This window comes from Phyllobates terribilis, unplaced genomic scaffold (genome assembly GCF_046119375.1).
Source record: "Phyllobates terribilis strain yellow unplaced genomic scaffold, ASM4611937v1 Scaffold_1__5_contigs__length_1240528914, whole genome shotgun sequence".
Classification (NCBI taxonomy): domain Eukaryota; kingdom Metazoa; phylum Chordata; class Amphibia; order Anura; family Dendrobatidae; genus Phyllobates; species Phyllobates terribilis.
In genome coordinates this window covers 53851795-53867281 of record NW_027362761.1, presented here as the reverse complement: position 1 = coordinate 53867281, position 15487 = coordinate 53851795, and positions in this window count along the sequence as shown.

Genomic DNA, 15487 nt, shown 5'->3' with positions numbered 1-15487 from the left:
GCTTTTCCACAAAACACCAGTGGTGCACGTAGTGAATCTCACAGTTCTAACTTGCCAACCGTGGGACTGTCGAGTCTTCATCACTCAAACCGTAACAGAAACACAGTATCTGCTGGTAACAGCAATTTTGTGGAATCGTTTCACAACTTTTTTAGACCATCCTTTGCAAGGCCACAGGAGACAAGAAGTCTGACACATAGTCAACGCCTAGAGAGGATGGTGCAGGAGTATCTCCAAGTGAACATCGAAGCCATGACTGTGTCACTGGACCCTTGCTCATTTTGGTATTCCAATCTGGAAAAATGGCCGGAGCTCACCACTCACGCCTTGGAGATCTTGTCATGCCCTGCAGCCAGTGTTCTCTCTGAATGTGTGTTCAGCGCTGCTGGTGGTATGCTGACAGATAAGCGCACGTGTCTGTCCACTGAGAATGTAGACAGACTCACGTTCATAAAGATGAACAAATCATGGATTCGCAAGGACTTTTCTACCCCTGTGTTATCCTTGGGAGACTAAAACCTTGAGGATTTGGTAAAATCACCTCACCAACCGTTTTAAGCAACTGTGGGGCAATGGATGCCACTTAACCCTAGAACGCATGACCATAAAAATCTACACTTTCATATACCTGGGGCCTTTTAGGCTCGTGTGCAAATAACATGGAATAACTCAAACTCAAATGACAAACAACTATATACATGAAGAATACCTAGAGTTTCAAAATTCTAACTAAAGTAATCTTGCAGAAAATAGAAAACAATTAACAGGGCGGGCCTGCGAGGCCCCAGGTATGCGTTCTAGGGTTAAGTGGTGTCTCTGCCACAATTTTGGGAAAAAATGGAGACTCTTTTTGGAGTCCCCTTGCTGTGTCTTATGTGACGTTGGCATCGTCAATTCCAGGTGGGTTGGGTCGCTCCCCCCTCTTTTTAACTGTAAGAAACTAGAAACACTATGGCTTGGGGTAACACAGATGGTTGAGTCTGAAGAGTTCAGAGGTCTGCTCCAAATCTTCAGTGTCTGCTAGTCAGCGTAGAATTTCTAACTGCATCTAGCCTAGGCAATACTTTGGGCGTAGTAGCCCAGCTGCGAAGCAAGCTGCACCGCCTGTGTATCTAATAAGAATTTTTAAATGCATCTAGCCTAGGCAGACTGTGGGGACCCCCAACCAAACCCAGACGCTCAGCCCCCCTACCGCCCCCCTTTCCTTGACAATACAATAATGTAACTCTTACAACTGGATGGGTGAGGATCGGTCACAGGTTTATTAACTCTTTATACTCATTCCATTAGAAAGGCATTTTATTTCTAAAATAATTCAGCTTGTTGCAGCATGCCCTGGGTCTCCACTCCGGCAAGTTGGCCAACAAGTGTAACTCTCCAACATGTCCTTTCTATTTCCAGGCCACGGAGGATCCTACGTACTCGTATGCAGGACTCTGACCCCCACCCATCACTCTTAACGCTTGTTCCACTCCGTCCTGGAGTCCTGACAGGAATATGTCCAGTTCAATATTCATTAAGTGAACAACGTCGGGCCGTATGAGGCCTGCTTTATCTCCTTCCAGTTGTCGGTGTCGTACCACTACACCGCCTCTGTCTCTTCTAAATTTTGCCATCCGAATATTTATTACCCGCCTTGTCCGTTCGATGGCCGTGATGTCTCGCGCACCTTGCCATACCGCTATCGGCACAATCTCTGACCATACTATCGCTAGTTTTGTGAAAAATTCTCTGAAGCGCTCAGTGTCTAGTTTCATTATTGCCATTAGTTATGCGCTGTTATGATGACCTAGGTTGTTTCCCCCGGCCTGTATAACTAAGATGACCGGACATCTTGCCTCTCTCCCTACCTTGATTACCTCCATTAGTACCTGTGGCCATAGCAGGCCTCTAATACCTCTCTAGTTAAAATATGTGTTATGAAACTCTAATTTCCTCCCGCCTGGGCAGACTTTCGCCCTTTTTTCTGCCCAATACATATACGAGTGGCCTATCACCCACACTGTTGGCTTAGCGTCACCTGTAAAAGAAACAAACCACGTTAGGATAACAAGTCCGGTCTTATGTATCTTGCCAAACACGTGGATCGCCATCTCCCTATCCTCTGAACTTCCGTTTCTGACAGTCCTGCTCTTGCTGCTTCCGTGGCCGCGCCTATGCGGAATGAGTGTGTCCCGTAATCTTTGGGGTGGTTCCCTGCCGATGTTATGCATTTATTAAATATAGCTTGGAACTGGTATCTTGATAATGGCATTCCATCAATGTGTGATAGGAAGAAATTACTTTGTGATCTGATGGTTAGATATGTTTTCACTATTGTTACCCAACTCAGTGTACCGTTTGTGGGTTGTAGAAGTACCCAAGTGCCCCTGCCCGCTGGAACCGTTTTCGATTTGTGTATGTGTAGACGTATTGCATTATTGGCTATGACTACGTCCTGGTGTAATAAGCCTCCACTGGTGGTAATTTTGGATTGAGGGACTAATTCGCTTATGCATAGCGCCCCGAAGAAGGCGATCACAAATGCAGTAGACAGTAGTGTTGCTTCAAATTGTGAGTGTCATGTTAATGGTGTTAGGGATATGATATGAGAAATCAGTTTTAGTGACACGGGACGGGACGTCTACACTCCTGACTTGGCTGACCCCTTTTCCACCCTTTTATGGATTGTCTGATGATGAACCTTTGTCACATCTCCCCAATTCAGTAGTTGGAAGTGAAATGCTACTCCGGTCAGACACCGCTGCGCTGACGCCCCTGATATGCCCCTCATAATTAGCTGGTGGAGAAATTCTATGGTGACTTGTGATCTGGCTTGTTCACATTGGTCAACCCGTCTGCCTGCTACTAGTCGTGTCCACTCTTCCCATGCCTTACCGTATGCTTGCCACGTCGACGGGGCAACTGACGCTCTGATTAATGGCATCAACTATTCGCCACTAGATCCCATAGGGAAGGTGGGCAACTGTTGCCCGATGGGTGGGCGTTGTGGAAGAGCTCTGTGAAAATCTGCCAATTGAATTGTTATAAAGCGTTAGCAGCAGCTTTATACCCCTCAGTATAGTGGCTAGCGCGGACTCATACATTGTGTTTTAGGCACAGGAATGCTAGCCTGGGTAGTAGGCTTAGCACTGGGGGAGACGATGATGCCATCTTATTAATGCAGTGCGCTAGGCTGGTGTTTTTTGTTATCAAGCGTATATTTTTGTAAGCCAGGCGCGCGCCCCATATTTCTATTGCTACCACTATTGGGAAGAAAAATTATTTTCAGGGCTAGATGCAGCTAAAAATTATTATTAATTTAAAAGCTGGTGGAGCTTGGTATAGATGGACTAATACAATGAGTCCCACACACTGCTAGAAGGCCAAATATTTTTTCAGAGCTAGATGCAGATAAAAATTATTTTTCATTTGCAACCTGATGGAGGTCAGTATAGATGGACTAATAGACCAAGTCCCACACACAGCTAGAAGGCCAAATATTTTTTCAGAGCTAGATGCAGATAAAAATTATTTTTAATTTGCAACCTGATGGAGGTCAGTATAGATGGAGTAATAGAGAAAGTCCCACACACTGCTAGAAGGCCAAATATTTTTTCAGAGCTAGATGCAGACAAAAAATTATTTTGAATTTGCAACCTGATGGAGGTCAGTATAGATGGACTAATAGAGAAAGTCCCACACACTGCTAGAAGGCCAAATATTTTTTCAGAGCTAGATGCAGAAAAAAATTATATTCAGTTTGCAACCTGATGGAGGTCTGTATAGATGGATTAATAGAACAAGTCCCACACACAGCTAGAAGCCCAAAATTTTTTCAGAGGTAGATGCAGAAAAAAATTATATTCAGTTTGCAACCTGATGGAGGTCTGTATAGATGGATTAATAGAACAAGTCCCACACACTGCTAGAAGGCCAAATATTTTTTCAGAGCTAGATGCAGAAAAAAAATATATTCAGTTTGCAACCTGATGGAGGTCAGTATAGATGGACTAATAGAACAAGTCCCACACACAGCTAGAAGCCCAAATATTTTTTCAGAGGTAGATGCAGAAAAAAATTATATTCAGTTTGCAACCTGATGGAGGTCTGTATAGATGGATTAATAGAACAAGTCCCACATGCTGCTAGAATTCCAAATATTTTTTCAGAGCTAGATGCAGAAAAAAATTATATTCAGTTTGCAACCTGATGGAGGTCAGTATAGATGGACTAATAGAACAAGTCCCACACACAGCTAGAAGCCCAAATATTTTTTCAGAGGTAGATGCAGATAAAAATTATTTTTAATTTGCAACCTGATGGAGGTCAGTATAGATGGACTAATTGAACAAGTCCCACACACAGCTAGAAGCCCAAATATTTTTTCAGAGGTAGATGCAGAAAAAAATTATATTCAGTTTGCAACCTGATGGAGGTCAGTATAGATGGACTAATAGAACAAGTCCCACACACTGCTAGAAGGCCAAATATTTTTTCAGAGCTAGATGCAGAAAAAAAATATATTCAGTTTGCAACCTGATGGAGGTCAGTATAGATGGACTAATAGAACAAGTCCCACACACAGCTAGAAGCCCAAATATTTTTTCAGAGGTAGATGCAGAAAAAAATTATATTCAGTTTGCAACCTGATGGAGGTCTGTATAGATGGATTAATAGAACAAGTCCCACATGCTGCTAGAATTCCAAATATTTTTTCAGAGCTAGATGCAGAAAAAAATTATATTCAGTTTGCAACCTGATGGAGGTCAGTATAGATGGACTAATAGAACAAGTCCCACACACAGCTAGAAGCCCAAATATTTTTTCAGAGGTAGATGCAGATAAAAATTATTTTTAATTTGCAACCTGATGGAGGTCAGTATAGATGGACTAATTGAACAAGTCCCACACACAGCTAGAAGCCCAAATATTTTTTCAGAGGTAGATGCAGAAAAAAATTATATTCAGTTTGCAACCTGATGGAGGTCTGTATAGATGGATTAATAGAACAAGTCCCACACACAGCTAGAAGCCCAATATTTTTTCAGAGGTAGATGCAGAAAAAAATATATTCAGTTTGCAACCTGATGGAGGTCAGTATAGATGGACTAATAGAGAAAGTCCCACACACTGCTAGAAGGCCAAATATTTTTTCAGAGGTAGATGCAGAAAAAAATTATATTCAGTTTGCAACCTGATGGAGGTCAGTATAGATGGACTAATAGAACAAGTCCCACACACTGCTAGAAGCCCAAATATTTTTTCAGAGCTAGATGCAGAAAAAAATTATATTCAATTTGCAACCTGATGGAGGTCAGTATAGATGGACTAATAGAATGATGCTATGCCCAAAAGATTTTACTTCACTAGGTGCAGTAAAAAAATTGGTATTCTATACACAGGTGGTATATCTTGCAACACAGATAGGCTACTCCACTGACTAACACACTCTGCAATAGGCCAAAAAGGATTAGCTTTGCTAGATTCAGCCAAATGCTGTGAAAAAAACTTGCACAGCACTTGCACAGACCTGCCTGGCAAAAACTGATAGGAACTGATGTAACCTAGTCCTGAAAAGGACTGCAATTACAATTAGTCTTTACTCCCACAATCTATCTATTTAAAAGTAGAGACCTGCCTGATAAAAGTCGTAGGAAATGCTGTAACCTAGTCCTTAAAAGGACTGCAATCACAACTATTCCCTACTCCCAAGCTATCTGTAGATTTGTGCGAAAATTGGCTTGAAATTAACAAGGTATAGCCCCCACAGCAACAGCGGTGCCGTCTAACACGCAGCTGCAGCAGTGAGAAAATGGTGGCGACGGGGAAAATGGCTTGGTCTTATAGGGCAAGGACATGTGACATACACTGCCAATGACACATGCCCTTGCTTGTGTGAAAAAAGCACTTCGCTCCGTGTGTGCGCTGCTGATAGGCTGACAGATTGCACCTCCCCACTGTAAATGCGGGAAAGAGAAAAAAAAATGGAGATCTTCATTATTCCTGCAGAGATCCATCCCCTGCCCCTCCCCCCACCCCGCTGTACACTCAAACTGCGTATTAACATTAATTTTCATCATTACTGAGAAAAAATCCAGTTATGATTTTGGTGCACGAACAGTTATCGAACATAACCTCGAACAGCCGAATTTTTCTCAAATCGTTCGTGTTCGCCAAACGGCTCGAACACCGCCCAAAACAGCTCGAATTTGATATTGGCGAACAGTTCGAGTAAAACAACGCTCATCTCTATTGATGCCCTTCGGTCTCTGCAATGCTCCCGCTGCTTTCCAAGAATTTGTCAATGACATCTTCCGTGACCTTTTATATTCCTGTGTGGTGGTGTACTTGGACGATATCTTGATCTTCTCTCCGGACCTTCCCACACACCGGAGGGATGTTCATCAGGTCCTGCTTAGGCTCAGGCAGAATCACCTCTATGTCAAATTTGAGAAGTGCCTCTTCGAGCAGACCTCCATTCCTGGGCTATATTATCTCCCAGACAGGTTTACGAATGGACCCCGAGAAGCTCTCTGCCGTCTTAAAGTGGCCCCGTCCGGAGGGGTTGAAGGCGATTCAGCGATTCCTGGTCTTCGCCAACTAATACCGTCTCTTCATCCCGCACTTCTCTTCCCGGACTGCTCCCATCTCTGCGCTTATCCGTAAGGGAGCAAAACCCAAGGTATGGCCACCTGAAGCTGAGGAGGCCTTCCTTTCCTTAAAACAAGCCTTCTCCTCTGCCCCAGTGCTGCACCGTCCGGACTGCAACAAACAGTTCTTCCTGAAGGTCGATGCTTCCTCCTCCGGAGCAGGAGCGTTGCTCACCCAAAAATCTTCATCCGGGAGAATGGTGACCTGCGGCTTCTTCTCCAAACTCTTCTCCTTGTCTGAGTGCAACTACTCCATAGGAGACCGAGAACTGCTAGCCATAAAATTGGCGCTGGAGGATTGGCGTTACTTGCTTGAAGGGGCTCTATATCCAGCGATCATCTTTACTGATCACAAAAACCTTGCATATCTCCAGAATGCCCAAAGACTCAATCCGTGTCAGGCCCAGTGGTCTTTGTTCTTTGCCCGCTTTGACTTTATTCTACATTTCCGCCCGGCGGACAAAAATGTTAAAGCTGACGCCTTGTCCCGATCCTTTCTGTCCTCCGATCTAGAGGAGGAGCCTATGCACATCATCGACCCCTCCAAAGTGATGAGCATGGCCCCCTTAGATCTGACTCGTCTCCCACCCGGTAAGACGTTTGTAGCGGTTCCAGATCGGGAGAAGATTCTTCACTGGGGTCATTCATCTAAACTAGCCGGCCATGCCAGTCAGAAGAAAACTTTCCTGCTCATTTCCCGGCATTACTGGTGGCCCACCCTGCGCAAGGATGCGGTAGACATCATCTCGGCTTGTTCATCTTGTGCCCGCAACAAAGTTCCCAGACATCTTCCAGCCGGTCACCTCCTGCCTCTTCCCGTACCTGCTGCCCCTTGGCAACACATTGCTATGGACTTTATTACTGATCTCCCTGTTTCTGCCGGCTGTACAGTCATTTGGGTCGTCGCCGACCGCTTTTCTAAAATGGCCCACTTCATCCCTCTGCCTGGTCTCCCGTCTGCATCAGAGCTGGCTAAGGACTTCTTCCTTCACATTTTGCGTCTCCATGGCCTACCCCTCCACATTGTGTCGGATCGAGGGGTTCAGTTCACCTCTCGCTTCTGGAGAGCTACGTGTAAGCTGCTGGATGTCACCCTGGATTTCTCCTCCGCTTACCTTCCACAGTCCAATGGCCAAGTGAAGCGTATCAACCAGATCCTTCCAGCTACCTCCGGCACTTTGTTAATGCTCACCATACCGATTGGGTGGACCTCCTACCATGGGCCGAATTCTCCTACAACAACCATGAGAGCGAATCGACTTCCAAGTCCCCGTTCTTTGTAGTCTATGGTCAACATCCCCGGATTCCGTTTCTCGTCTCCGCTTCTGTGGACAACCCTGCTGCAGAGTCTCTGGTCAGCGAATTTTTCACCATTTGGGAAAATACTAGTTCCGCACTTCTTCAGTCCTCCGAGAGGATGAAGATATATGCTGACAAGAGACGTCTGGATCTGCCTCAATTCCATCTGGGAAACAAGGTTTGGCTCTCCTCCAAACATGTTCGGCTCAAAATACCCTCCTACAAGTTGGGTCCTCGGTTCATCAGTCCATTTGAAGTCCTCAAACAAATCAACCCAGTGGCCTACAAGTTAAAACTCCACCTTACGAATTCCCAACTCCTTCCACGTATCTCTCCTCAAACCAGTTGTGTTTAATTCTTTTTCCAACAATCCAGGCACTCCCCCTGCTCTGGTTTCCGCTGAGGACGTTTTTGAGGTAGAGAACATTCTGGCCAACAAGAGGGTAAGAGGAAAAATCTTTTTTTCTGGTGGATTAGAAGAGGTTTGGGCCAGAGGAGAGAACTTGGGAACCCAGGGAGAACATTCATGCCCCGCTTCTCCTTGAAAAATTTCTTTCTGTCCTAAAAAGAGGGGGCGTAAAAGGGTGGTACAGTGGCATCGGCGTCTCCGCCCCCTGCCAGGCAGAGACTCTGTCACTCTCACCGCCGCGCTCCCCGCCCGGCGTCCTCCAGCGCTCCTCTTCCTGCTTCTGCTGGCGCACGTAGCTTCCCGGGCACTGTGCTTAGGGCACGCACTCCCTCTCTCTTAGAGGGGCCGTGCGCCCCGCCCTATGGAGTCCCCTGCCAATTGCCGGAGGTCCTCCCATATATATAGCACCTTCTCCAATATGGAGGTGCCCGAGCAATAGTTGATGCACAGTGTGCTTACCTCTGCTTCAGCCCTCAGGTCCCGCTGCTAGCCTGACTACTAGTCCTGCCCGCCAGCCTGAATATCAGTCCAGCCCACCAGCCTGACTACTCTCCAGCCCGACAGTCTGTCTTCCGTTCAGTCTGCCAGTCTGTCTATGGGTTTTGCCCGCCTGCTTACCTGGAAGCACCTGCCTGTTACCTGCCGTGCCTATCTGGAGGCCCCTGCTTGCTACCTGCTCGTCACTTGTCGTAACTACCTGTCTGCCTACCTGGAGGCTCCTGCCCGTCACTTGCCATGACCACCTGACAGCCTACCTAGAGGCTCCTTCTGCCTCTTGCCGTGACCACCTGACAGCCTACCTAGAGGCTCCTGCTTGTCACCTGCCGTGACCACCTGTAAGCCTACCTGGAGGCTCCTGCCCGTCACTTGCCATGACCACCTGTCTGCCTACCTGGAGGCTCCTTTCCGTCACTTGCCGTGACCACCTGACAGCCTACCTAGAGGCTCCCACCTGTTGCCTGCTGTGCCCATTTGCTGTATCGGTCAGTCCCAGCCATCTGACCCATGGGAGTCACCTGCTCTCTTACAAGGTCGTCCCCAGAGTAGCACCTGGTCCCTCTGCTTGGTCCCTCCCTGGTGACGGAGTCGTTAGCCGCCGTACAACCTAGGTCGGTCCGAGTTGATACTTAGTTACGCCCCTCTGGGTCCCTCCTTGCACCGCAGCAAACAGGTTCCACCATCCAGATCCGTAACACACTGCACAAAACTAAAGTCATTTCAAATGACAACTTTATTGCTTTAAGAAACACTAAAAGAAATCAAGATAAAAAATGTGATACTCAGTAAGGGTAATTTTTTTCAGAAAAAGCAGAGGGAAAAAATTATGGAATCACTCATTTCTGAGGAAAAAAATTATGGAATCATGAAAACAAAAACACAAAAGAACATTCAATACATCACTAGTATGCAGCTTGAAGTCTCTGAGGCGTGGACTTAATGAGTGACAAACAGTACTCTTCATCAATCTGGCTCCAACTTTCTCGGATTGCTGTTGCCAGATCAGCTTTGGAGGTTGGAGCCTTGTCATGGACCATTTTCTTCAACTTCCATCAAAGATTTTGAATTGGATTGAGATCTGGACTATTTGCAGGCCATGACATTGACCTTATGTGTCTTCTTTCAAGGAATGTTTTCACAGTTTTTGCTCTATGGCAGGATGCATTATCATCTTGAAAAATGATGTCATCATCCCCAAACATCCTTTCAATTGATGAGATAAGAAAACTGTCCAAAATATCAATGTATGCCTTTACCTGACATGCAGCCCCATATCATCAATGACTGTGGAAATTTGCATGTTCTCTTCATGCAGTCATCTTTATAAATCTCATTGGAACGGCACCAAACAAAAGTTCCAGCATCATCACCTTGCCCAATGCAGATTCGCAATTCATCACTGAATATGACTTTCATCCAGTCATCCACAGTCCACGACTGCTTTTCCTTAGCCCATTGTAACCTTGTTTTTTTCTGTTTAGGTGTTAATGATGGCTTTTGTTTCGCTTTATTGTATGTAAATCCCATTTCCTTTAGGCGGTTTCTTACAGTTCGGTCACAGACATTGACTCCAGTTTCCTGCCATTCGTTCCTCATTTGTTTTGTTGTGCATTTCCTGTTTTGGAGAAATATTGCTTTAAGTTTCCGGTCTTGACGCTTTCATGTCTTCCTTGATCTACCAGTATGTTTGCCTTTAATAACCTTCCCATGTTGTTTGTATTTGGTCCAGATTTTAGACACAGCTGACTGTGAGCAACCTACATCTTTTGCAACATTGTGTGATGATTTACCTTCTTTTAAGAGTTTGATAATCCTCTCCTTTGTTTCAATTGACATCTCTCGTGTTGGAGCCATGATTCATGTCAGTCCACTTGGTGCAACAGCTCTCCAAGGTGTGATCACTCCTTTTTAGATGCAGACTAACGAGCAGATCTAATTTGATGCTGGTGTTAGTTTTGGAAATGAAAATTTACAGGGTGATTCCATAATTTTTTCCCTCTGCTTGGTCTGAAAAAAATTACCCTTACTGAGTACCACATTTTAATCTTGATTTCTTTTAGTGTTTCTTAAAGCCCTAAAGTTGTCATTTGAAATGACTTTAGTTTTGTGCCATGTCTGTGATCTGCTTTTTTTCAACAACATTAAACAAATGAATGAACATCCTCCGAGCCTGGTGATTCCATAATTTTTGCCAGGGGTTGTACTGTTCCTGCCCAGGGATATACTTCTGTCTGTGTCCCGCTCCTGTGCAGCAGCTCAGTGCAAGTCACTTTGCACTCCACAGGCCGGGTTCCACTGAAAACTGAACTTCTCTGCACAATTAAAGAGCTCAGCAGCTTTGCTTCTGCCAATTATTAGACAGAGCTGAAGAAGAGATGGATTGAAATTTGTATTTTGATTTCAAGAAAAATCAAAATCATGCTGCATGTAGACTGCAAATTTATTGAATTGATTTAATGAATCGCCCAACACTGCAGAAGGAGATTGGTAAGGAGATAATTCTTTTGCTATTCAATACTATTAACAGCTGTATGTAAAAACATTCATAGGCAGTGGCATAATTTGAAGCTCATGAACCAAAATGATAAATCTCCATCAGAGTCCCCAACTATCACTTTCATCTTCTTATATGTGCCAAAGAGACCTTTTGGGTAATTGTGGGGTCCAGAGCACAGGTGTACCTGCTACTCCTGCACTCATTGAGCTTAATTGCATAAGTATAAAAGTGCACAGTGTACTCTATAAGGTTATTCTGGTTTTCATAAAATATATTTTCCATTAAATGCAACTATCTACAGGAAATAATGTAACAAAGGAAATACTTTGGAAAGCTAAAGCTTGTATATAAAGAATTCTATGAATTATACCTGTCTCAGATGAACTCTGCTTTGATAACGCTAACAAAGACTAATATTTTACCCACAGGAATTAATACATTGTTACCTTTATCAAAAGCAGATTTCATCTCACTAAGAAACCGGTGGTAAGTATCGGCATGCAGTTCTATGTGCTACAGAAAACAATGTAGCCTTTATAGCTAATATTATAGAACCAGCTAATTTCATAGTGAGATGTTGTTGCTGCATTTATAACTGGAGGCTAATTTAAGAAACAGATGGTTTAGGAAAGAATACCTGCTACTGTTTAATAGGATGTTATGACACAATGCAACTTCTTTGGAAGTAGTTGGGAAGATCTCAAGCTATTAAAAAAAAAAGAAGACTGAGAGGAGACTTAATAGCTGTCTACAAATATGTCAAGGGCTGTCACATTGTAGAAGGATCATCTTTATTCTCATTTGCACAAGGAAAGACTAGAAGCAATGGGATGAAACTAAATGGGAGGAGACACAGATTAGATATTAGAAAAAACTTTTTGACAGTTAGGGTGATTAATGAGTGGAACAGGCTGCCACGAGAGGTGGTGAGTTCCCCTTCAATGGACGTCTTCAAACAGAGGCTGGACAGACATCTGTCTGAGATGATCTAGTGAATCCTGCTTTGAGCAGGGGGTTGGACCAGATGACCCAGGAGGTCCCTTCCAACTCTACCATTCTATGATTCTATGATTCTATGATTCTATTATTTTCTGGGTAACGCAATATGCCAAAAGCATTTCACTCTTTAGTAGAGTTTTGAAAGAAATTGTTGAGCTCAGTGGTGAGTCTTGCATGATAAATATGTCTAAAATGTGTCTAAATATAAAAAAGATGATTTATCTTAACTATTTAAAAAATATTTGGTAGAATTTGTCTTCGATTGCCTAATCTTCAAATTTTCCATGTAAATAATAAGCTGATATTGTAGACACCAGGAGGATGTACTGAATATGATACAGATTGTAATGCTATAGAGTTTACAAATTACAATATGTTCAACATATTTTCATAGAAGCCATGTTTAAAGCAAACACTCATGTCTAGGGTAAAAATCAGAGGCATCATATCCTCATTAAAGAAGCTGGCCCATTGAGATCAGCTTTTTATCACAATGTGTAATAAGTACCCATGTCATACCTCTATGGCACTCTGCAAAGGGGCACGGCAGTGGTGCCTGACTAATCATCTACTTCTAGCCTAGATGGTTACAATTGTTGCACCACAATTAAAAGTGAACGTGTTATCACAAGGGAGGTCTCCTTACTAACTTCCCAATAGTCATGGCCACAAATCTAAGCACACATTTTGGGTTCTCACAAAAGTAGGATGTGGTTTACTTGACTACAGATCCAACACAGAAATCTGATAAAGTCATAACAATAGGAGAAGTCAGGAGGCCATAATCTAAAAGTTGTTTGCTATATGGTCAAATAAATAGTTAAAAGGAATCGGTCAGCAAGGGGTAAGAGATGAGATAGTGATTTGAGGGATGTTCACTTATTTGGCTGTGTGCTCATTGTTTCAATACATCTAGTGTTTTTTCAGCAGGTTATTAACACTACAGGACGCTACAGGATGCTCACATGCATCCTGCTGCAACCCCCACAGCACTGATTAGCAGATTACTATCAATATACAATACACATAGAAAGCTGCAATCAGTGGTGTGGGGGGTGGATTTAGCTTTATGAGCTCTGTTACATGCTGCATTTAAAAACTCTGATCATATCACAACTGCAGCACCGAGTAAACTAAGTGATACATCTCTGGGATCAGGGTCTCTTTTCTTACATTATACTGTTCTCAGATGAGGTAGCAACAGCTAGGTGACAGATTCCCTTAAAATGATAATATATTGTAGATGACCCTTGATGATGCACTTACAGCATATGATCGAAAAACATTAGAAGGTTGGAGATACAAGTGCTTCTCACTAAATTAGAATATCATTAAAAAGTTAATTTAATTCAATTCTTCAATACAAAAAGTGAAACTCATATTATATAGAGTCATTACAAACAGAGTGATCTATTTCAAGTGTTTATTTCTGTTAATGTTGATGATTATGGCTTACAGTCAATGAAAACACAAAAGTCATTATCTCAGTAAATTAGAATAGCTTGAAAAATGTTTTTAAAATCCGAAATGTTGGCCTACTGAAATTTATGTTCAGTAAATGCACTCAATACTTGGTCGGAGCTCCTTTTGCCTCAATGACTGCATCAATGCAGAAGTGTTATGGAATCCCAGGTTGCTTTTGATAGCAGCTTTCAGCTCGTCTGCATTGTTGGGTCTGGGAAGGAGGGTGATGCTGTTGTTTTTAAAGCAGGTATTGGTACTTTTGGCAGTGTGGACAGGTGCCAAGTAGTGATGAGCGAGCATGCTCGCTACTGATCGGTGCTCGCCCGAGCATCTCAGTGCTCGAGATGCTCGGCGCTCGCCGAGAATTTCCGGGGTTGCTCGGCAGGAGCTCGGGTCCCCTCCCTGCATGTTTGGCGCTCTTTAGAGAGCCAATCAACATGCAGGGATTCCTGCCACTCACTGTAATGCCGTAGCCATGTTGGTTGTGACATTACAGTGATTGTCTGGCCGCACAGCATCATCAGGTCTATATCAGACCTGGCACCGCCATGCTCGTCACAGTGACTCCGGAATCAGGCAGAGTAAGGAGAGGTGCTGCTGAGCTAGGGAGAGATTTGCTTGTGTATTAGGTAGTGTAGGGAGAAAAACCGTACATTACACATATCCATCTTAACAAACAATCCTTTTGAGGACTAACTAATCTGTCTGCAGAGATATCAGGCAGGCAGTTTATATAGGCAGGCAGGCAGGGTATATAGCAGACTGCAGTGCATATAGCGCAAGAGACTCCATTCCAATACTGCCTTCTTCTGCTGTTAGATATTTCTATACAAAGGCCCAGGTCTCAGGGGCCAGGAATAATTTTTTTTTGTATCTTAATCCTCATTATTTGCTTAAAAAGCAATCCAGAGAACACCGTTTTTCTGCGCCATTTGCTTTTTGGCACTGCAGAATGCAGCCAGGTCCTTTCCATATTACAGCGCTAGAAATCCAGCTATTCAAAACAATGTTTTCGCCGTCAAACAAATCACATATACGTTGTCAGAAAATACTGCCATTTCTGGCCTCCATTAACAATTTTCTTTAGTGTGTCAGTGAAGCAATTCACAGCAGTTTGCTGTTCAAACTACTTACCTACAGGCCAGGTATTTAAAATTCTGTTTTCGCCATCACACGGATCACATATACGTTGTCAGAAAATACTGCCATTTCTGGCCTCCATTAAAAATTTCTTTCAGTGTGTCAGTGAAGCAATTCACAGCAGTTTGCTGTTCAAACTACTTACCTACAGGCCAGGTATTTAAAACTCTGTTTTCTCCATCACACGTATCACATATAAGTTCGCTCCAAACTCATTTGTAGTGAGCGTGGAAGATACTGTCCTCCATTTAAAATGGGCAAGGCACGTGGCAAGTGAGGGGGAACTGGACGTGATGGTGATGGTGCATGCAGAGGCCGAGGACAAGGCCATGGGCAAGCTGAAATTGTGCCACAACAAACACCCACATCTTCTCGCCTGACCTTCCGGTCCCAATTCCTAGGAGACCGCAGCAAATCACTATTGAAGCCAGAGCAGTGTGAAAAAGTTGTTGGTTGGATAGCGGATAATGCTTCCAGTCAATTAGCCACCACCACCACCATCACCCTGTCTTGCACATGGTCAAGTCTCAGTAGCCGTGATTCGGGACC